This window comes from Mizuhopecten yessoensis, unplaced genomic scaffold, assembly GCF_002113885.1.
Source record: "Mizuhopecten yessoensis strain PY_sf001 unplaced genomic scaffold, ASM211388v2 scaffold4631, whole genome shotgun sequence".
NCBI lineage: Eukaryota > Metazoa > Mollusca > Bivalvia > Pectinida > Pectinidae > Mizuhopecten > Mizuhopecten yessoensis.
This window is the reverse complement of record NW_018405643.1, coordinates 742,765-766,711: the sequence shown is the minus strand read 5'-3', so window position 1 is coordinate 766,711 and position 23,947 is coordinate 742,765. Positions and strand designations below refer to the sequence as shown.

The following is a 23,947-nucleotide window of genomic DNA, read 5'->3' as shown; positions in this document are numbered from 1 at the left end:
AATGTATAAAGTGTATATTTTCTGCCTGAATTTTCCAAGAAGTGTGTGGTTGATATGCCAAAGGCTGTTTGTGCATAAACATAGAACTGGGCACTAGACTGGTGTGTGTACAGAGTCTAGAGTGACAGAAATGCAAGCACAGCTTGTGCTTCCGGCAACCATTTTGGTATAATTTGGTTGTGATTGACGATATATCTATAAAGCTTGATGTGTCCATACATTATAAACCTCTTCAGTCTGGGTCATGAACATTTATGAGACCTCCAGATCTGTGTCTCCTATGATAAAGAACTAAAACCTAACACCAAAGATTATACCAACCCCCTGGTTGTCATTGACACCTGCTGAACCACCATGCCAACGTTACAGTTGGCAGTGCAACCACTGTTTCACGACAGTTGGCAGTGCAACCACTGTTTCACGACAGTTGGCAGTGCAACCACTGTTTCACGACAGTTGGCAGTGCAACCACTGTTTCACGACAGTTGGCAGTGCAACCACTGTTTCACGACAGTTGGCAGTGTGCAACTACTGTATCATGACAGTTGGCAGTGCAACCACTGTTTCACGAAAGTTGGCAGTGCAACCACTGTTTCATGCCAGTTGGCAGTGCAACCACTGTTTCACGACAGTTGGCAGTGCAACTACTGTATCACGACAGTTGGCAGTGCAACTACTGTATCATGACAGTTGGCAGTGCAACCACTGTTTCACGACAGTTGGCAGTGCAACTACTGTATCATGACAGTTGGCAGTGCAACTACTGTATCACGACAGTTGGCAATGCAACCACTGTTTCACGAAAGTTGGCAGTGTGCAACCACTGTATCACGACAGTTGGCAGTGCAACCACTGTATCACGACAGTTGGCAGTGTGCAACTACTGTTTCACAACAGTTGGCAGTGCAACCACTGTATCACGACAGTTGGCAGTGTGCAACTACTGTATCATGACAGTTGGCAGTGCAACTACTGTATCACGACAGTTGGCAGTGCAACCACTGTATCACGACATTTGGCAGTGCAACCACTGTTTCACGACAGTTGGCAGTGCAACCACTGTATCACGGAACTTGCATGACAACCCAGTAAAATGTAGCCACTTTGAACTAGCTTACAATGGCAATCTCATAGTTGGCAAGGAAACCACTTAACACCGGTCTAGTGCAGCCACTGAACTTGCATGGCAACCCTTGATAAGGATAATAAATATCATTTATTTAGTGCTTCAAGCCGAGGGTTAGACATTCGATAATCTCATCCTGAGGATTGAGGTTTCTCCAGCATACCCTTATGGTAGAGGATGACTCTCACGTGCTGACATAATATATTTGAAAACATTGGTTACTGGACTTTTATAAACTGCGTTTTTATCCCCGATTGCAATTGACGTCTTTCGTTGAAAGCTGACTATGACATCCTAATTCATTGTTACCATGACATCATTGTGTTGTTTTCTTTTAACTTGCCATCTGCATTATATACCCTAGCTGTGAGTCACGAGAAATCTTAAACAGGTAAAACAGGAGACAAATCAGCAATAGGTAGGGGACTGCTGTGACTTAAAGTGCAAGGCCGCAGGAAAAATCCTGGAATTTGAGAGCAGTGGGCCATTTCAGCAAGTTTTAGTCAAAATCAAATTAAGAGGGGCCCATTGCATGTAAATTAAAAAAAAAATGGAACATGAAGGGGTCAATTTCAGTTTTGAGGGGTCAATGGCCCCCTACATGGCCCCCTACAGGATTATCCCTGTAAGGGTGTCTATCACTCAATTTGTATGAACATGTACTCCAGGCAGAGTATCAGATATCCGGTCGTTCAGTTATTGACCATAGTTAGTGGTACAGCTGAACCAGGAATCAATAATTAGGATAAACATTACAATGTCCAGAATCCAGCTATTATTATTACAGAGTATATTTTATATGTAAACCATTGAGCCGAATGGTTAAAGCATCTGACCCTCTACGTTCACTAGTCTACCACCTCTAGGTTATTGGTTCAAGGCCTACATAGGACAGTCACGCGGAAGTGGCCGCAGGTTGGAGGCATTTCTCTGGGAACTCCGGCTTTCCTCCAACACCAAAACCTGGCACGTCCTTATAAATGACCTTAGCTGTTAATAGGATGTAAAACATAAACAAACAAAGAAACCAATTTTAACTTTATATGAAACACTATTGTGTCTTCATACATAATAATTTGCTACCAGACCAGGGAATCACGATTCTCATTATCTATAGGTTAGCAAATCTTTTTGAATTTTTTTTTGTTGTTGTTTGAATATTCTTAGATCTTCAAACATCAATTAAAAATAAGATTGTCAGTAAACAAAAACATCAAACTCAAACAATATTCATGAATGATTAGAAAAAAAATACGGAAAATTACTTCTGCAGAATTTTAAAGCCATATTCCAGCCACAGGCTTAAATCTGCATCTTGCAGTCTTGCTCTGCTGCCTTGTTTGTGCCCGTGTACTGAATATGAATGGCCCAGTGCTGAGTCGGATGGCTAAAACTAGCTAATCAGATGATGTTTACAAGACGAAGTAATCACCCTGTCTGTAACAGAGGGAGCAGTAGCAGTCGTTGACCTTCCACGTTACAAACACGAGACACCATGTAATTTTAATGAGAGAAATAATCAATACGGTGTGTACACATTGTTTGTAGTATAATTAGCGATGAGATGGGTGCCGATTACAACGGTATTATTGAGGTTATTATCCTGATATACATGTACAGCAAAACTTGATACGGTCAGGACATGTATTGATGAAGTAATTGAAGTTGCTTTTTGAATTCCCTTTATCAGGAGCCAAACCCCGGAATACTGTCTACTGTGTTGAAACTATCGGATCACCAGTCAAACCCAGAACTACATTTTCTACTGTGTTGAAACTATCGGAAAGCATTACAATCTATCTATAGATTGAATCTAATATTAGTACTTCGAAAAACCTGCGAAAAAATCACCTTTACTGTATTTTGACCACAAGTGTCCCTGTTCATCAACTCCCATCCCATTCATTAGACAGCAGAGAGATGATAGTTAAATATAAACATTACCAACCAATGAACTCTTTCCGATCACTTTGATTGGCTAGAATCCTGAATGGAGGAATGTGACTGTCTGAATTTTGACTCCTAATGGCTTTGTGTTTCTCCATTACAGACATTCATCAATGATGTTAAACCCTTAACATTACCACCGTTTCACTAGTGATTATACATAGACCACCTGTAATCTTAAAATACGTAACAACTTGAGATTTTGAAAAAGAACAGTTTTGGTATTGACCTGTAAACGGCCATGCGTTTTTGCGTAATTAGTCAATTTATCATTAATCGTACCTTGCTGAAAACAATCATCAAAATGTCCATCACTTGACAGTGTTATAAAAAAATGCGGGAGAAAGAAGTTCTACAACTTGTGACCGTTGTTAATTGTATCAAACATGATAGGCAACAGTACTAGTGACGAGTCTTAAATCATCTACACACAATTATGTCTAAAATTGTAAGTAAGAATTCCCATTTCACCTTTGTATTAACTCATTCACCCCTGAAGACACATTTGAACTCTTCCAATTCAAAGGTTGGAATAGTTCATTATGAAATTTCAGGGGTGAATGAGTTAATTCCCTCATAAAAGTAACCTACAAAACTAACACGAAGCATGAGGTCTAAGGTACCCATCCCTGCTATTGAACGCTCAGCATTTGAAATATTAGGTAGTACACACGCCATCAAATGCATTTTTTCCAGTATTTTACGAAAGGTTACCTACAAAAATCTCTCATTAGAAGGATTTATAAGATGTTATAGCTAGAGGTTTTTCTTGGTATTTTCAAAAGGTTATTTCCAAGCTTCTCTGCACTTTCTAACAATATCTGCTGAATCGTACATTTCAATGATAACTGGTTTCAGTTGATAAAAATTGACTGTATCGAAATTACACAGAATTGACATTAAAATCCCTGTATGTTCTAAAGGCCAGAGGGTGTTTATTGACTCAAGTAACTTCTGTCCCTGTGTAATGGGTTTATCATTATAGCGTTTTCATTGCAGGACAGTAAATCTATGCAGCATTATACATATATAGATAAAAGTGAATTTATATACTAGTCATGATGACGTCAAGTGGCTTAAGATAAAGGGCGCTAGGTTTTTATATTGTAACACTAGTACTTATTTGAACAGATATTAACCTGCAAGTTGATATATTTGGCATGTTGTGTTTTAAGCCTAGTGGTTCAAAGTCAACCTCGAGGATATCTGTGCAACATCCACTTCAACACATTTCAGAACAAGAGTCCAGAAGGCCTGTATATCACCCACCCAGATATTATGGCAAAATATTTTTGTAAAATAAACTAGTATGGTAGTTAAGACCCAAGGATTGTTAGGCCAGTACACGTGTCATGACCCAGGACCTATGTCCCTAAGGGCGGGAGCAGAACCAAAGACCAGTTCTAGTAGCATGATTGTGTTGATCTATTTATGTCCATGGTTATGGGGTAAAGATCTCAACAGTTTCAAAGTTATGACACAGGGACTAAGTCTTCAATGGTGAGGCCAGACCTTGGAACCATCCTGGCAGCATGTGCTTTTGTCTCTTTATATTTAGAAATTGCTTATTTGGTTATATGGTGGGGATCCCAATCTTTTTCCAAGTTTTGACGGGGCAATGGTGTCCCCAGACCCAAAGACGAAAAATAGTATAGGGGGAAAGACCAGATTCAAAGTGGAAAACAGATATTTTAGAGCATCAAGGTGATCTCTTCAACCTGATGTATCTTTGGGATGCCTTCCTTTTTCATTTTTTGGTGTTTTACATAAACATCATAAACACTGCATGTTGATAAGTCAAAAAGATCTACTAGTACAAAATACCCACCGAGATATGAAAGAATGAAGACAGACATTGGTATTGATCACTAGACATAATGACATCCTGTATGACAAGCTTGATTCTGAACGCAGACAGCTTTAGTCATGAACACATAATGTGATGCATCCCCAAAGGCAAGACTTGCTGTCTGGAAACGATACAGCAGGAAAACGTCTAACAAAGGAAGATAAATTAAGCTCCCCATAGAACAGATTTCTATTGAAGACATTTCTTTTAGAACCAAATGGCAAGTTTATGATAAAACAGTTCATAACAGTGTGTACACAGGTTGACAATGCAAAGTGTTGCTATGGAAACATTCAATGATGACACGGGCTATAAATTCCTAGTTAAAACTGGTTGCAATTTCTTTATACACTAAAATATAAAGAATACCTTACATATTTTGAATTCGTACACAAGGGGACTGGATTTTTTTTTTTACACTTCTACATACTGGTGTTGTCCTGACAATAATAATCAATAATCAGTTTTCAGAGAGCTGATTGTTGATTTTCATAATAAATTTTGGAGAAAATAAAGCTTTGTTATATGATTTCAATACATGGATATCTTTCCAACAATGAAATTTCTCTCCGTTTTAGGAAAATCGTAGCATGCATAAATGAACAAAATTGTCACTTTTGCTGTCAATTCAGCTGTTGCCATACCAGCTATTTTTATACAGATAGACAAGCTTTCATTTATCTGAAGGCGAAGAAACTTCCGTTTATGAGATCGGTGTAATAAAATGACTAAAACAAAACTTTGTGGTTGAAAAGAAGTTGGACAGATACATATATTACAGATGATGTTTAAATGACATCTCCATATATGAGGAATTGGAATGAGTTATTATGCGAATCGATTAGTAATCTTTAAGATTAAAAGTATAAATCATACATGTACCAAGTCTATGATCATCAAAAAATTCTAGCTTACTCCCATTGCTCAGAGTTCTTACAGCTAGTGCACAGGATTCTGCTATTGGCATAATATTTTTGGTTTGTTTGTGTTTTACGTCCTATTAACAGCTATGGTCATTTAAGGACATGCCAGGTTTTGGTGGTGGAGGAAAGCCAGAGTTCCCGGAGAAAAACCACCGACCCACGATCAGTACCCGGCAACTGCCCCATGTAGGCCTCGAACCTGCAACCCAGTGGTGGAGGGCTAGTGGTAGCAGAATGTCAGACGCCTTAATTATATATATAACCACTTGGCAACCGCGTCCGCTGGCATAATACAAACAGTGGGAACGGTTTCAAAGAGTGGTTTTATAGTATAGCTACAAATGTGTAAATCACCATACGTACCTGACAATTAGCTTTTAGTGCTCATTAAAGTTAAGAAGTTAAATTTACAGAAAATCAATATTTACACAATACTGGTTGTTATTTACACTTGTGAATGTTCAACATTTACAATTAAGGGTAATCACGCTACCTAGCTGTGACTTGAATCTCTTCCCCAAAAAAACAATTATTTAACGACAATGAATCTGTTTTAAACGTTAATTTAGATTTCGTTACTTGAGGATGCAAAACATACTATTTAAGAATGTCTGTAGTGAAATTCAAATGTCCCAAGAGGAATAACTCTTAACACAAATCAGATTTAATACATGTATATATATATAATGTATGATAAAACATTAAGTGCAACAAAATTCACAAATATAATGTTTAAGGTCAATACTGTATTTACAGTCTGAGCGCCGGGATCTAGTTATCCACAAGACAGCTATACACCTTGTTTAATCATTCAGCCCTGAAATTTCATAATGAACTATTCCAACCTTTGAATTGGAAGAGTTCAAATGTGTCTTAAGGGGTGAATGAGTTAATACCTATAACTGATACTGAGCTATAAATATACAAGAGAATAATTTGGCTTCATATTAATCTGAAAAATATCATTTCAAAAAATAAATTACATAACAAACATATTTTCTTTCAAATGAAACAGTATATCTAGTATACTAAAATTTTCTTTGATAAATCCACATAATTACTTTTTTGCTGGGAAAATTAATATTGCTCAGGTCATTGAAGATGCATGAATACCATGTTAAAAATGCTACATCAGACTGGAAAATTGATTTTTGCTCCCGAGGGTGTGTTTTATTATACAGCATCGAATAATTCTAGATCTGTCCAAATGGAGATTTATGAACAGCCTTGTAAGGGAGGGGAGCTCCTGCTGTTTGTTGTTGCTATATTATAACACTTGGGAACACCTTAGTGAGGAAAGAGTGTTTAAACGCCATCGTGATTAGCATTCATTCCATTCAGATAATTTGTGAAATGGCAATATTATTATGTTTTCAATCTAGCTCAACTTACGTAATCTAGGCGCTGTGATGTAGTACAGTAGTACCATTGAGGATTTCAAAATTAAGTTAAAATCACAACAACAAAAGAAAACAATTGGAACAAAGAAATATCTAGCTTCCAAATCCAAGTCCATCAATTTTCTAAAATTTAAAAATAATCATCAAGGAATCAAATTCCAGGAAATATTTCCGGTGGGTAATTTTATTAGACACGAAATAAAATCCAGAACATTTTATTACCTAAATGCAGTTATTGGCATTTCGGTTGAAACACTGGTAGTCAAGTTTAATTGAGTCAATCAAAGTTATCTAAAACTAAGCATTTCAATAACAGGGCATTAAAACATAACCCAACATCTGCTAACAGCTTTTACCCAAGTTTGTAATACTGTTTACAGCAGGTATAAATCACAGCCACTGGCTTCAGATAACATGTATTCATGGGTGATCACAGGTATACATACCGTAAAAACCTGTGTAATTTGCGCACCTATGTAATTTGCGCAGGTACTTTTTGAGGCTGAGAATCTTTAAAAAAGCTTCTACTCGAATATTTTGCGCAACAACAAAAAAATCTAAAAAAAATACGATGTTCGTGCTCCGAAAATCGATCTCTGAAAATGAAAAGACAAACCGCTTGGGTAATAATAGGTATTTGGAGGCAAGGTAGTCTAGTGGTAGGCTGACGGGCTCGTGACCGAAGGGTTGCGGGTTCGAGTCACGCCACAGCAATGCGTTGTATCTTTGAGCAAGATACTTTTCTCCGCTTGTTCCAGTCTACTCAGCTGTAAATGAGTACGTGGTTGGGCAGTACTAGAACTGTTCAATGCTAGTTGTGAGCGCCGAAATGACAACACTGGCTCCCCAAGGTAATTGAGAAAGGTATTGGCTGGTTGCAATAATAATTTGTGAACCGCTTTGAGACGACCTACGAACTAGGTTGTGATAACGCAGTACATAAGGAGCTCAAATTATTATTAGTATTGACAAATCAGTGTATTCCCTTTTTTAAACAGACTGTTGCAGTAACTTGAGGTACATGGACTTTTTCCAAAATTTTGTTTGATATCAAATGTTCTTGATTATAAACATATAACCACATCATATCCAAATCACTTGTCTAGATATTAAGAACTAGGTACATGAAATATGAGATCAAGTTACAATTAAAAGCATTAAACTTCGACATATTTTCATTTGAAAATAGATGGTGAATTCAAATGTTATCGACTTGTTAGGTATCCTCTTCCAAATATGTGTAATGTGAAGTGAAGCATGTCCAAGTTAATTGCAAGCAGCACAGCAATAGAGCAACAAAATTTAGAAATCAATTTTGTTACATTTGACAAAGCGAAAAATTATGGTTGCAAGACTTTCTGTGATCCCTAGCTCACACAAACAAGCAACTTCAACTTTGCTACCTTCAGGGAGCCCCCAAACCCCAACTCAACAATCACTGTCCATTGCTGCTAACAATGTAGGCCTAATATAAGCTCTGCAAATTTCTACCAGAAACAGAAAAATACTATAAATCTCAAAGAATCTACAGTTATTATCTCATCAGGCACAAGTCTGGTACACTCAGGTCCTTCTGGGTTGTGTTGCAATAAAAAAGAAACCAGAACCCTTAACTGTTTGCCAAATCACTGCAGACATAGCATGATTAGCATGGTCAGTCACAAAATTTGATGAAAAATCGTTCATATCCTTCTCTTGTTATATTTTACCAGTGGGCCTAGTGGTCTCTAGTGTCAAGCCATTTGAGACAAATATACAGTTGCACCCAGCCATATCTAAAATGTACAGCTATAAGGCCAGTAGACCTTTGGGCTCTAATGTGTCTAGTGTACAGCTATAAGGCCAGTAGACCTTATGGCTCTAAGGTGTCTAGTGTACAGCTATAAGGCCAGTAGACCTTTGGGCTCTAAGGTGTCTAGTGTACAGCTATGAGGCCAGTAGACCTTTGGGCTCTAAGGTATCTGGTGTACAGCTATGAGGCCAGTAGACCTTTGGGCTCTAAGGTATCAAGTGTACAGCTATAAGGCCAGTAGATCTTTGGGCTCTAAGGTATCTAGTGTACAGCTATGAGGCGAGTAGACCTTTGGGCTCTATATGGTATCTATTGTACAGCTACGAGGCAAGTAGACCTTTGGGCTCTAATGTGTCTAGTGTACAGCTATGAGGCGAGTAGACTTTTGGGCTCTATATGTTGTCTAGTGTACAGCGATGAGGCTTGTAGACCTGTGAGCTCTATATGTTGTCTAGTGTACAGCGATGAGGCCTGTAGACCTGTGGACTCTATATGGTGTCTAGTGTACAGAGATGAGGCATGTAGACCTGTGGGCTCTAATGTGTCTAGTGTACAGCTATGAGGCGAGAAGACCAGTGGGCCCTATAGTGTCAAGTGTACAGCTATGAGGCTAGTAGACTTGTCAGCCCTATGATGTTTAGTGTACAGCTATAAGCTTAAGGCCAGTAGACCTTTGGGCTCTTATAGTGTCAAGTGTACAGCTTTAAGGCCAGTATATCTGTGGGCCCTATGGGGTCAAGTGTACAGCTATAAGGCCAGTATATATGTGGGCCCTATGGGGTCTAGTGTACAGCTATGAGACCAGTATACCTTTGGGCCCTATGGTGTCTAGTGTACAGCTATGAGGCTAGTAGACCTTTGGGCTCTATGGTGTCTAGTGTACAGCTCTGAGGCCAGTAGACCTGTCGGTTCTATGGTGTCTAGTGTACAGCTATGAGGCTAGTAGACCTTTGGGCTCTATGGTGTCTAGTGTAGCTATGAGGCTAGTGTACCTTTGGGCTCTATGGTGTCTAGTGTACAGCTATGAGGCCAGTAGACCTGTCATTTCTATGGTGTCTATTGTACAGCTATGAGGCTAGTAGACCTTTGGGCTCTATGGTGTCTAGTGTACAGCTATAAGGCCTGTATACTGTGGGCCCTATGGTGTCTAGTGTATAGCTATGAGGCCAACACCTTTAGGCCTTATGGTCTCTAGTGCCAAATCATATGATGCCGCCAGCAGTCCTTTGGCTTTGAGCAGGTTTGTTTCTTTGAGCAGGTTTGTTTTTTTGAGCAGGGTTGTTTCTAGTGTGGAGTTATGAGGCCAGTGCATCTATGTGTAAATGTAGGCCCTGTGGTCTTGAGTGATGAGCTATGGAGCCAATACCTGTGGGCTCAGCATCTATAATGTGGCACTACTATATTGTAGCCTGTGTAATATAATGGCAGCTCCACAATCAATACAGACACTCGAGCTGATCAATACCCGTGAGGCCCCACACAGGGAGCCATATCCTTCTACCTAACACGATTCTATTTCCATCGTTCTACTCCAACCAGAATGTTATCATACAGAGATAACCTTGAGAAATATAGATTTCTACATTTCTGCAGTAAAATATCTTTGTAACCTTGGTCCAAGGTATACAAAACATATGGATAGTCGAAACAGAGAACACAAATGCAATTAATATGTTTGTGTTATCAGGAAGATGATAAGAGTTTCTTCCCTTTATTTGACTCAAATACAAAGCTCCATGTTTATAATTGTCTAACAAATTAGTTTGGTGATTAAATACAAGGAAACAGACGATTACATTGAGGAACAAAAGTGTTATAGAGAAGTATGAAAAAGGAAGTAAATAGCTACCAGATGAATGAGATTGCTAGTCAATAAACATGTAATCTCTGAATAAATCCATTAATACGTTAATAGTGTCAACACCCCATTAATAAATAAACAGGCAGAAAGGATCAGCAGTCAGTCTTGTGTAAATTTGTTATTTCATGTTATATTTTCCTCCACAAGAACTTGTTCAATAGAACAATAACTTAATATAAAACACCAGGTCTACATGTATATAACCCTTTCAACACTATGTAAATTTAGGAGACTCTACCATGCATTGATCTGGATGAGTCCATTATCGTCTACAGTGGTAAAAGGGTTAATGAACTCAAGTCCAGGAATAACTAAGACTATAGGCTGATTGACACCTTTATAGTGACCACCAGGTTTAATTTATATGGACTTGACACCAGGTCACAGGGACTTATTCTGACATTGTGAATGTGTACACATTCAGTAGGAAGTATCTACTGGACAGTAAATGATATTTAGTCAGGATGAATGGATAGCTCAAATTCTCAGCCTCTCCCTAAACTGTTCATCATCTTGTCTAATCTACGGTTTTCACTGTTTATCCTACGCTTAGGTATGCTAAGGTCAATATGGTCAACAGTTATACAGTGGACATCCAGGAAATCAATACCTTCATCTGCAGCTTAGGTACATGCTAAGGTCAACAGTAATATAGAGTGGACATCCAGGAAATCAATACCTTCATCTGCAACTTTCTTTTGACACACAGCTAAGCACATCAGTGAAGGTTCTCCTTATGAGTAATTTGGAATGCGTAAGATGTTTTCTCATCTTTGTGGGTTTTACGTAATAGGTTAACATGTGCATATCTATATTTTATCAAAGCATTTATGAGAATATTTAGCCCTGAATAGCCAAGTCTGCATCAAACGTAACAGCTGGTCAGAAGTTCACGAGCTATTCCAGACTCAGGGCAGGGTAAGGTGCGGTAACATGAATATAGGTGCCCTGGCTACAGGCCTAGGAACTAGATTACAAAATACTGACCCCTTTTTTCATCATAAAACAACAACACTAATTTTCACCTCTAATGATTTTTAAAACGAAACATTACAAGAGAGATACATAGACCTACGTTAGGGGATCACTGTGATACAGCGATAAATCTACCTTAATAAAATACTGCTACAGAAATACCTGCCCAATGACTGCTGTGATACAGAGATAAACCTACCTTAATAAAATACTACTACAGAAATACCTGCCCCACGACTGCTGTGATACAGAAATACAAGACCACTGTAATACAAATACTTGCTTTGAGACACAACTGTGATACAGTCAGACCATCCTTAACCCTTTCACCCCTATGTAACTTTAGTAGACAATACTATGCATTGATATGGACAAGTCCATTATGGTCTACAGTGTTGAAAGGGTTAAAGTACAAACCATAATATAGAGAGAGCTGTCATGACAGACCACTGAAAGAATCCTTCCTTGGGAGAATATTATAATACAGAAGTACCGTCCATGACACATAAGTGCAATAGATATATATGTCTTGAGAGACCACTCTAATACAGAGATACCTGCCTTGAGAGACTACTCTAATACAGAGATACCTGCCTTGAGAGACCACTCTAATACAGAGATACCTACCTTGAGACCACTGTAAAACAAAGATACCTGCCTTGAGAGACCACTGTAGAACAGAGATACCTGCCTTGAGAGACCACTGTAGAACAGAGATACAATTTATTCCTGCAATGAAAAGTTCTTGCAATTCAGAGATTCCTCAGTTTTGAAAGAAACTGAGCTATATATAAGCTCTTTTATAAGTGAGTAGTTTCAATGTTGAGAAGATACCAGTATGTATACCATTTTAGATTTGATCAGGGTTTTTTAAGATTGTAAAAGACTTTAAAACGGCAAAGATGATAAACACTGTGACTTTTGTATATATAAAGTAACCAATCGTGCTCGCGCAGGTTGTGTCCTGTAACGCTACATTTTTCCAAATCAATACAAATATATTTACTCTTCCAGTTTATACCGACTGTAATCTGTTAGTGTACAAATGAAAAAAGGATCGAAAATTCTTAGTAAACTAGAAAATGCATTATTGACTAAGAGAATGATTAAAGCATTGAAGTGGCAACACTTTTTGGACAATATACAGAGCAAACCAATATATACATTGTACCACCATATCTGCATGATACTTACTTACAATTTTGTACCTGTGATAGTCTGTCTTCCACAAATTCAGCTACACAGAAATCTTAGCACTCCATCAACAAACAGCTAGTTCTTTTACATACTTCTGAACATTTTGCATTAGAAAATAATTGCTATATCTGCTTTTGAATTCCATAACGTCATTTTCCATAGATCAATTAGGCAGAGCTACCTCATAACTCTAGTGATGTAATGAAATCGGCTATACACATATCTCTTCATGTATGCCTCTACATCTTTCGTGATTGAAAAGCATGAAAACTATTGGCTATATAACACTGATGAAACATACCGTAAGAAGGTTTTTCAGTGGACTGTACACGTACAGACTTTAACTCACTCACCCCTGAAGACACATTTGAACTCTTCCTATTCAAAGGCTGGAAATTTCAGGGGTGAATGAGTTTAAGCCTTGGTGAATCAGTACCATTATGACTAGTATGTTACACTGTATGCTTCTTTTCTAGGAAGTCAAATTACACCCATGTCAGTTTCAGCGACCACAAGTGTTACACAAATCAAATCCTTACCTCCTGGTTAGCTTCTAACAAATTCCATTAGAAACAGTAAAGACAGCATAGTTTGAGACCAGGGGGAAATGGGCAAAACTTTTCCTGTTTATATTATCAGTAAATAGAGATAGCAACATTTCTATCAACAACAAAAATGGGTCTCAACTGGCATAACATCACAAACCAGAGTCTGGGTGCCATATTTTTAGGCAAATGACTCACCTTTCATATATACATCTTAGCAGTACACAAATGTATGTATTGATACCATAGGGAGGTTAGTCAAACACCCAACCCAAAATGCCAACACTTTTGTTTTTTTAACAAAGGTCAAAAGAAAAAAAAAATCTCCTTAACTGATTCACCCCTAGCCTGAAGACACATTTGAACTCTTCCAATTCAAAGGTTGGAAAAGTTCATTAAGAAATTTCAGGGGGTGAATGAGTTAAAAAAAAATCTTTGAAAATTATGTAACCTGAAACATAATGGTAATCTACTAATGAAAATGTACATGATGTATATAAAATAAATCTACATCATCATGCATGTCTAGATGTTGATGCAAAATTGATTCATCGAGAAAAAATTGACTTTCGAAAGTTTTGCACAATGAAACTGCATATGTACACTTATAATGTTGGCAAATCTTCAAGTAATGAAATTCTTGTGAATAGAAATTTGCAAATTGGCAACAAAAAAGACAACTTAACATGGTAAAACTAACGTTAGAAGATAAGCCAGCTGAATGAGCCTCTGTGTATGTGTAGTGTAATTATATATTGTAAGCTGGAATGATGAATTAGCATTTACTTAAAAGTACATGAATATGAGGTCAAGGACCTGATCATGAGGAACTCCTGGATATGGAATGAAAAGTTTAAGGAATCCTGTACCACCACTGAAACTTATAAATTGGATTTTTTTCAACTTGCATGAGAAATAGCTTTAATATATTATATCTAAAAGAAATCCATACAATGCAGAACTTTTATGAAAAAAATAATAACAGAAAAAAAAAAGAAAAAAAAAGGACACCAGTGTTCAGAGAGTAAAATTGAAATGGGTCAGATCTGTATCAAAACCCTTGACCTCCAATCAAAATATGGTCACTCTAACCAACCCAGCTTGGCTGTCTGGTCCTGTCCTAGCTACAACAGTTACAAGGGGAGATTACTGTTTACATGTATGTAGCTATATAATGTAAAGCTACCGAGGAATTCTGTATAGTGATCAATGCCTGCAATATGGCACAGGGATCCTTAAACTTTATTATTCCTATTCATGAGCCCCTAATATATAACATGTACTATATGATGTGTCAAAGTAAGTCCAAAAGTTTAATGGCCAAGTCCCTTCGTTAAATTAGAAATTATTTCATAGAACATTTTTTATGTTCTTGTATACAATTATACATGTAATCAAAATTACATGTTTTTAAATATAGAAAGAATTAAACTAGCTCGCAGCCATTGTACTACTTCATTTACTGAAACTGTGTTATTTAAAGGTATAGATTAGTTTTGTCTCAGTATTGTCAAGATGATAGCATGACAGTAAAAAACCTTCTAATCAAATATCACTATATTACAAAATACATAACAGTCTCAGTACAAATTGGTATTTTCCCACCTAATTGCTAAAACAACATTACACAATAAACAGAATGTGGATATTTTTGGATAATACCTCATCATTAGCAGGAGTGTGTGTATTTTTGGATTATATACTTCATCATTAGCTACATTATGTGCGATTTTTGAATTATACTTCAAAATGAGCTAGGTCATTATTCATTTAATATCTATCATATCAGGATTCAAGTATTTCTGATTAATATCTGGTAGTTAGTTATAGGACTTAATGGAACAACACATGATAATTTCTGGAAAAAATAATTGGTTTTAATTACCCTAGCTGGCTCTATTTTAGTACTTCCTTGTCTATACTAGGATAGATACTATATTTGGCGACCAAGCACTATACCATTTTTGGCTCAAAAGTAAAGAAAGGAGTGTGATGCCACACATTGTGATTCTTGCTGTAGGGAACATTGTACTTACTACATCGTTTCATTGGTATGTCTACCACAGTATCAACAACCATTAAAGAAATCTAGGAAATTAGGAAACGACAATTAAGTTGTGATATATATCACTGAATTAAATGGTTTGCCGACTGATATTTCTTACACTTTGTGAAGGTCAGAAAAAAAAGAAAAAAAAAATCTGAAAATTTAATGATTACTATCGAACTAGGTTTGCATTTATACTTGTTTACATTCCTGTGATGTCCATTTCATAAGAACCTGTTCTCTCACGGTTACAGCTGTCTGGGGAGATTACTCAAGCTGTCACATATACTGGTATTTTTTGGGTTATATACGGTAGTTAAGATGCTGGTATGTAAAGATATCTAATGCTATATATACTATAAGTGGTACTTCTGTGTCAAGTTTTGATGAAGTGTTAATAAATTATCTGGCTACCAGCAGCCAACATTCCTACAGTAAGTTCATGTTGATAGAGATTGATATTGACATAACACAAGGAAATATTATTATACAAAATAAACATTGTCATAGAACACATATTCTTTGGGTTTTTTATGTAGGTCTATAATGGCAAAAAAAACATTTATGTCGTAAAGATTCACCGGTAATTTCCACACTTGTCTTCAGTCAATCTTTTCAAAACTATACTGAAGTCATTGTGAGCTAATACTACTGCAACAAATCCGTCAATAAAGTTGAAAGAAACGAGATCAATAATTACTATTGACTACTTTTACAATGAATAGTGTTGTATTAGCCTTATAACCCTTTCACCCCTAGGAAACTTGAGTGGACTCTACCATACATTGATCTGGATGAGTCCACTATGGTTTACAGTGGCGAAAGGGTTAATAACCTGCTGTTTGACTTGCAACGGAAATAATTTGACGCATGATGGAAAATTTAACTATCAAGTGACAATGTTTGCCTTGAAAGTCATGCAGACAAAGTAAATTGTAGGGAACAAAAGCATGCAAGCAAATACATTGATTAATCCCATTTATATTAATTTTATAACAAATAACATTTAATGTATATGTGCATTTATATATTTATGAAACTATTGTATATTGTATATATTTTGAAATTGATATACAATTCATTACCAGCACAATATGACAATATAATGTTGACAATGAACCTATATCTGACTCCACGCTATTGTGAGTGATGCAGGCCCTAATTAACTTAAAATATATTTTGTAGTTATATGGGGGAATACAAACCTGAAATGTGATGGGGGACCTACATGTATATTATTTAAATAAGTTCAAACATAACACTTCTGGGTAAGGGCCGAGATGTTCTATTGTTTTCCACTTAATCCTGGTGTTGTGTGTCATAAAATAATTTACCAGACAGGTGTGCTATGTAACTATGACCTGAGGCGATGTAATTGTCCAGATGTCTTATACCGATCACTAACCTGAGGTTTGACCCATGAGTCTATTTTTAAAGCGCGCATTGAGCTTATTTTCGAGATATGTTTGACTGCAAGGAATCCATGACTTACTTTCAAGGTCGGCCCGTTTTCGAAACAGGTTTATATTTTCAAAATGTTCAGGTATCAGAAAAAGGGACAAAACTCCCAAGAAAATAATTGAAATTTAAAACTGAACTAAAACACACCTATACTAAGGTACTTGAAACGTGTACCATTTTCCACATATATTGGTCCAGGAGGTACGTTTGTAAGCAGAGGTGGGTTAGAAAAACATCTGTCCACAGATAGAAGGATGAACAGACATTCTGATTCACCCCAACTTTGTTGATCTGTCCATAAGACTCATAGGAAATGGAAACTCATTTAAGATCCTATATATCATCACTATCAAGGCTATCATGACATGTACAGCTTATACCCTGGGCAATCATAACGACACCTCTAATCTAAAGCCTGCAATGTTGACCCTATACCAAAGATTAACAAAGATTAAAAGTGTACCGCAAACAAAAGAGAAAAGTGCTGGTCCATGTTTCTGACCCCTGAAACAGCTTCAAACTTCCTTGTTTCTCAAGGTGTATGTTTCAAACTGCTATAGTGCCTACATATAAATATGTGCTTCGATCATCATGTGGAGTGGATAATGCACAAGTTTGCCTTTCACCGAGGCAGCCAGGGTTTGATTCCACAATCAGGCGTGAAAAGGTTTGGGGTCACCTGCCCGATAACGTGGGTTTTCTCCAGGTTCTCCGGTTTCCTCCCACACATTCGAGCCAACAATAGTGATAAATATAAGTCGAAATAACTTGTTTCATAATTCTTGTAAAATGAACAAAATTTGTATTATACTTATAAATACAATTACCTAGGTACCCACAAATGTACTGATGGTTTCTGTAGAATATTTTCAGATCAATCACACTATGTATATATCTGTATCTGTTAATCGGTAAAAATAGTAAGGAATACTGAGATTAGAGCCAACACAGAAATGTTATAACATTATATCCAATATAATGAACCCAGCTAGGTCAAGCCCGGCCAGCAGACAAAACAGTTAACTAATGACAACTACGGCTTCAAATTAAGTAGTGTATATATATGCGTAGTCCAAATGAATTTACTTATTGTGAGAATATTACGTTAGACATGTAAATAGCAGCAGCTTGGAATTAACTTGTACAAAGGAAGTAAATAAATGTTATATTATCATACCCAGACAAGTAGCTAAATATATCATTACTTATATATAACAGATCTTATAGTTATATAAAACTTCACATATCTATATTATCATACAGAGAATTAACTACTTGCATCAATAAGATCTCTCGACATGAACCGTATGTTACATGTATATATATACTCTGATACTATTTTTACTATTTGAATACATGGCCATGCAATCCCTATTGAAAATATCTTTGTTCATTTATATGTTAGTGCTATACAGTTTATACAACTTAAGAAGTTGTATATATATATATATGACAGTTTAGTATCTATTTAATATACACTGTATATATACGTACAATATGCTATTTATAGCAATGTCACATATACATACATACCATGTGATACATACCCCAAATATATAACACTATACCATCTGAAACAAAATGTATATGATTACCCAATACCACCTTAAAAGTATAATTGAAACATGTAGCGTTGCACGAATCAATCACGATACTGCAATTTTCAAACCACCTCATAAAAAAACTGAAAGCTGTAGTGTTTTCGTTCCCCGTCTAGGTACCATTATATCTAATATAAATTCCAAAGAGTTTTAGCCTTTGGATAAATAAAAGAAATTATAATGAAATGTTTTTTAGATTGACCATACAGTCACCTTACTTAAAAATTCAAATCACACACACACCCATTGCATATATATATACATGTTAATTAAATAGACAAACTATAGATAGCTATCAACTCACAAATTTAAACGTGACCATATATAAATTAGCATTAAAACATACATATATACATATCTAGATCAAATCAGCCGCAGACATCTTACCAGAAGTTTTCAGCAAAACACTACAAAAACATAAAGGAAATAGCGTCGACTAGAATCCAGCAAAGTGTTTGCTACACACAACGGTCACCATCACATGCCCTACTGTACATTAACAACTGCGGTCACATACCTAGACTATATATCTATAATGATTCAGGCAGTGTCATGTCCTGTAGTAGGACAGTAGAAAAACAGGATAATCTTTTCCTCGGGGGCCTATAGTTATGGCACTTACACACGTAAATAATTCATATAGAGGCTGTCCTGAATAAGGTAGATCCATCTCAACCATTTAAGGGATCATAATGGCCACAAGAGAATTACAGATTACAAACAATGAGTCTCAATCAGTGTTTTACATCTTTATCTGCTTCCCAAAAGACTTAAGACATTTTAATACTGTTTTGCCATGAGACTATAGTCCTGCTGAGTATTATGGAGAGCTTGTAGGGTTATAATGACATCCCAACAACAGTCAAGAGTCCCTGTGGGCAGTCCCAAGGACAGACCTACAGGGCTTAACGCTCACCAATAAAGGTGTTAGTAGATTGTTTTTTCAAATTCAACTTAAAAGTCATTCATTTCAACAAGCTAGCTAGACACCATATACAAAGCCTGACCTCATCATTAGTTAGAAGACATTTGAAGATTTAAACACATTTTACCCCCTGAGACCTTGAATTGAACACATTTCATTTAATTTGATAACTTTTCCTCTAAATAAGCTATATGTACTTGAATTGTAAGCCAAATATATCAAGACTCTTGGACTCATGGTTTGTTTAATGGAGATGTTTGAAGATACAACTTAAACCTATACCTACAACCAAACAAGATATTTAGATGAATGTCATGCCTGTAGGCCTTGTGGTTCATATAAGAAGTTGTTTGAGTTAACAGCACCAAAGAGTGCCAGCTGGTTCTCAAACAACACCCAGGAGAACCCGAAGGTTAACCTTAATAATAATAATAATAATAATAATAACAGCATTTGATATAGTGCCCTATCCAGCTAACATAAGCCACTCTAAAGTGCTTTACAGTACATAGATATACAATTAATACAATTAGGATATACAATTTTTGAGGAATTCCCAGGAGCTGCCTTATCAGGCGCTAACTACTAGTCCTATATGCCACCTGTCTAATATCTCCCTATGTGTGTATGACTGTGTGTGTGCTGGAGATGTATTGAGATATATTAATGGACCCAGTGATGTAACCCCTGATAACACTCAGGGCTCCTTATCCCTTTCCCCACTACTGTAGACCATAATGGACTCATCCATATCAATGCATGGTAGAGTCTACTGAGGTCACTTAGGGCTGAAAGGGTTATTGGGTGTCGTAATCCCAAACACAAACAAGGAATCTCAAGGTCTACAGGTCATTAATCATGACACATTGATCTGTACAATTTTTTCATGCAATATGAAACCAATTACCTATATATATCTACATAAATTTCTGGACATGTTTGTGATCTGTAATACATAGGAAAAGTTGTTCTAATGTAATAAACTCCATCAGTTTATTTAACTCCTTCACCCCTGAAATTCCATAATGAACTATTCCAACCTTTGAATTGGAAGAGTTCAAATGTGTCATCAGGGGTGAATGAGTTAAAGAGCAGTCCGGATATATGACTAGTCCATGCTTGATCATGCATTAATTGGTTCTTTACCCAGTACTCCTGTTTAACATCACTAGAGAAAAATCCTTGACATACTTCTTTAAGTGTTAACAAGAGATAAGTAAGGTCAAGACCAATTATATACAGTTCTACAGTTGTATAGAAACTTTCATTGCTGAAGATCAACTGATAAACCATGTAGCTGCAGGCTGTATGTTCAGATACAGCACTGAATGCCCGAATGTTTCAAATCCAATCATATCTATAATGAAAGGATCTAAAGATATACGGACCAAACTTTAAACATTGAGATCCGTTTTACAGTTTTGTGTATCTATGTTAGATATGAGATCTATAGGGATAATACACTGGTTAACCCATCATACATTACAAGGAATTCATCCTGTATTGTATAGTCTGGCCACAAATAGGTATCTAATTCTGATTGTTTACACATAATTTTCTGCTGTTGATATATAGACAGAATCAATGATGAACGATTATTATTCGACACATTTCTTTTATCCAATGACTACTTACCTACATGCAAATAATGTAACACTACTGGGTAGATATAGGCTGTCCCCTCCTCCACCCCTATTACTGTATACAAATAATGTAACACTACAGGGTAGATATAGGCTGTCCCCTCCTCCACCCCTATTACTGTATACAAATAATGTAACACTACAGGGTAGATATAGGCTGTCCCCTCCTCCACCCCTATTACTGTATACAAATAATGTAACACTACAGGGTAGATATAGGCTGTCCCCTCCTCCACCCCTATTACTGTATACAAATAATGTAACACTACAGGGTAGATATAGGCTGTCCCCTCCTCCACCCCTATTACTGTATACAAATAATGTAACACTACAGGGTAGATATAGGCTGTCCCCTCCTCCACCCCTATTACTGTATACAAATAATGTAACACTACAGGGTAGATATAGGCTGTCCCCTCCTCCACCCCTATTACTGTATACAAATAATGTAACACTACAGGGTAGATATAGGCCGTCCCCTCCTCCACCCCTATTACTGTATACAAATAATGTAACACTACAGGGTAGATATAGGCTGTCCCCTCCTCCACCCCTATTACTGTATACAAATAATGTAACACTACAGGGTAGATATAGGCCGTCCCCTCCTCCACCCCTATTACTGTATACAAATAATGTAACACTACAGGGTAGATATAGGCTGTCCCCTCCTCCACCCCTATTACTGTATACAAATAATGTAACACTACAGGGTAGATATAGGCCGTCCCCTCCTCCACCCCTATTACTGTATACAAATAATGTAACACTACAGGGTAGATATAGGCTGTCCCCTCCTCCACCCCTATTACTGTATACAAATAATGTAACACTACAGGGTAGATATAGGCCGTCCCCTCCTCCACCCCTATTACTGTATACAAATAATGTAACACTACAGGGTAGATATAGGCTGTCCCCTCCTCCACCCCTATTACTGTATACAAATAATGTAACACTACAGGGTAGATATAGGCCGTCCCCTCCTCCACCCCTATTACTGTATACAAATAATGTAACACTACAGGGTAGATATAGGCTGTCCCCTCCTCCACCCCTATTACTGTATACAAATAATGTAACACTACAGGGTAGATATAGGCCGTCCCCTCCTCCACCCCTATTACTGTATACAAATAATGTAACACTACAGGGTAGATATAGGCTGTCCCCTCCTCCACCCCTATTACTGTATACAAATAATGTAACACTACAGGGTAGATATAGGCCGTCCCCTCCTCCACCCCTATTACTGTATACAAATAATGTAACACTACAGGGTAGATATAGGCTGTCCCCTCCTCCACCCCTATTACTGTATACAAATAATGTAACACTACAGGGTAGATATAGGCCGTCCCCTCCTCCACCCCTATTACTGTATACAAATAATGTAACACTACAGGGTAGATATAGGCTGTCCCCTCCTCCACCCCTATTACTGTATACAAATAATGTAACACTACAGGGTAGATATAGGCCGTCCCCTCCTCCACCCCTATTACTGTATACAAATAATGTAACACTACAGGGTAGATATAGGCTGTCCCCTCCTCCACCCCTATTACTGTATACAAATAATGTAACACTACAGGGTAGATATAGGCCGTCCCCTCCTCCACCCCTATTACTGTATACAAATAATGTAACACTACAGGGTAGATATAGGCTGTCCCCTCCTCCACCCCTATTACTGTATACAAATAATGTAACACTACAGTGTAGATATACGCTGTCCCCTCCTCCACCCCTATTACTGTATACAAACAATGTAACACTACAGGGTAGATATAGGTCGTCCCCTCCTCCACCCCTATTACTGTATATAAATAATGTAACACTACAGGGTAGATATAGGCCGTCCCCTCCTCCACCCCTATTACTGTAAAGTGTATACAAATAATGTTATGCTCAAGGGTAGATAAAGGCTGTACCCTTCTCTTCCTCTATTTCTTTATACAAATAAATAAACATAATGTTATATTGATGGTAGGAGGTACATATCATGTCCTTGGAAACAGGATGAGATAGACTTAAATGTTACAGTATCTAGATACACAAGTGAACAGGCAGTTAATATTTCCTTATTCAATTCAGCATAGCACTGTACATGATCATATGACTGTGCAGATCAAGATGACGGATGAGATCAGTGCTTTGAACTAAGTTACCTGTAGGCCATAGAATTATGTAAATACTGTTGTGATTTTATCAATATTATACCAAGTCAATACAAAGTTTTGCACACAGGACTTGATATACAGATGAATTAAATACATTAACAGATATGGTGTCAATTAGGACTTGTCTTTTTTAAAAGACTGTCCCACACATGCAATGATATTGATATCATGTTTGCAATGTAAAAGATATCTTTCAAAAATTTCAAGTCCTTGCAAGTCTTTTCTTACTACCATTTCATAAAGGCTATCACTAACGTAATAGTATTCTGGGCTACATCAGATTGTAATTAACAAATTTCATACTAAGTGACTCCCACATAGTCATCATCGCTTGTTAGTGACTCCCACAGTTATCATCACTTGTTAGTGACACACATAGTCATCATCACTTGTTAGTTACTTACACAGTTATCATCACTTGTTAGTGACTCACACAGTCATCATTACTTGTTAGTGACTCACACAGTCATCA

At 37.0% G+C, this 23,947-nt stretch overlaps 1 protein-coding gene across 3 annotated transcripts in view; it reads right to left on the bottom strand.

Annotated features, from left to right (window-relative positions):
* Positions 1–23,947, bottom strand: part of LOC110449526 (probable phospholipid-transporting ATPase IA) — a 95,963-nt gene that overhangs the window by 67,150 nt on the left and 4,866 nt on the right. The window contains exon 1 of one of the 3 annotated variants that reach the window (XM_021496456.1): positions 19,112–19,174. The exons of 1 other annotated variant lie outside the window; for it this stretch is intronic. The gene's annotated coding sequence lies outside the window, so the exon portion shown is untranslated. Of the gene's footprint in view, positions 1–13,067; positions 13,183–19,111; positions 19,175–23,947 lie in introns of those variants that run through there. One more of the 3 variants, XM_021496455.1, reaches the window with a different exon arrangement.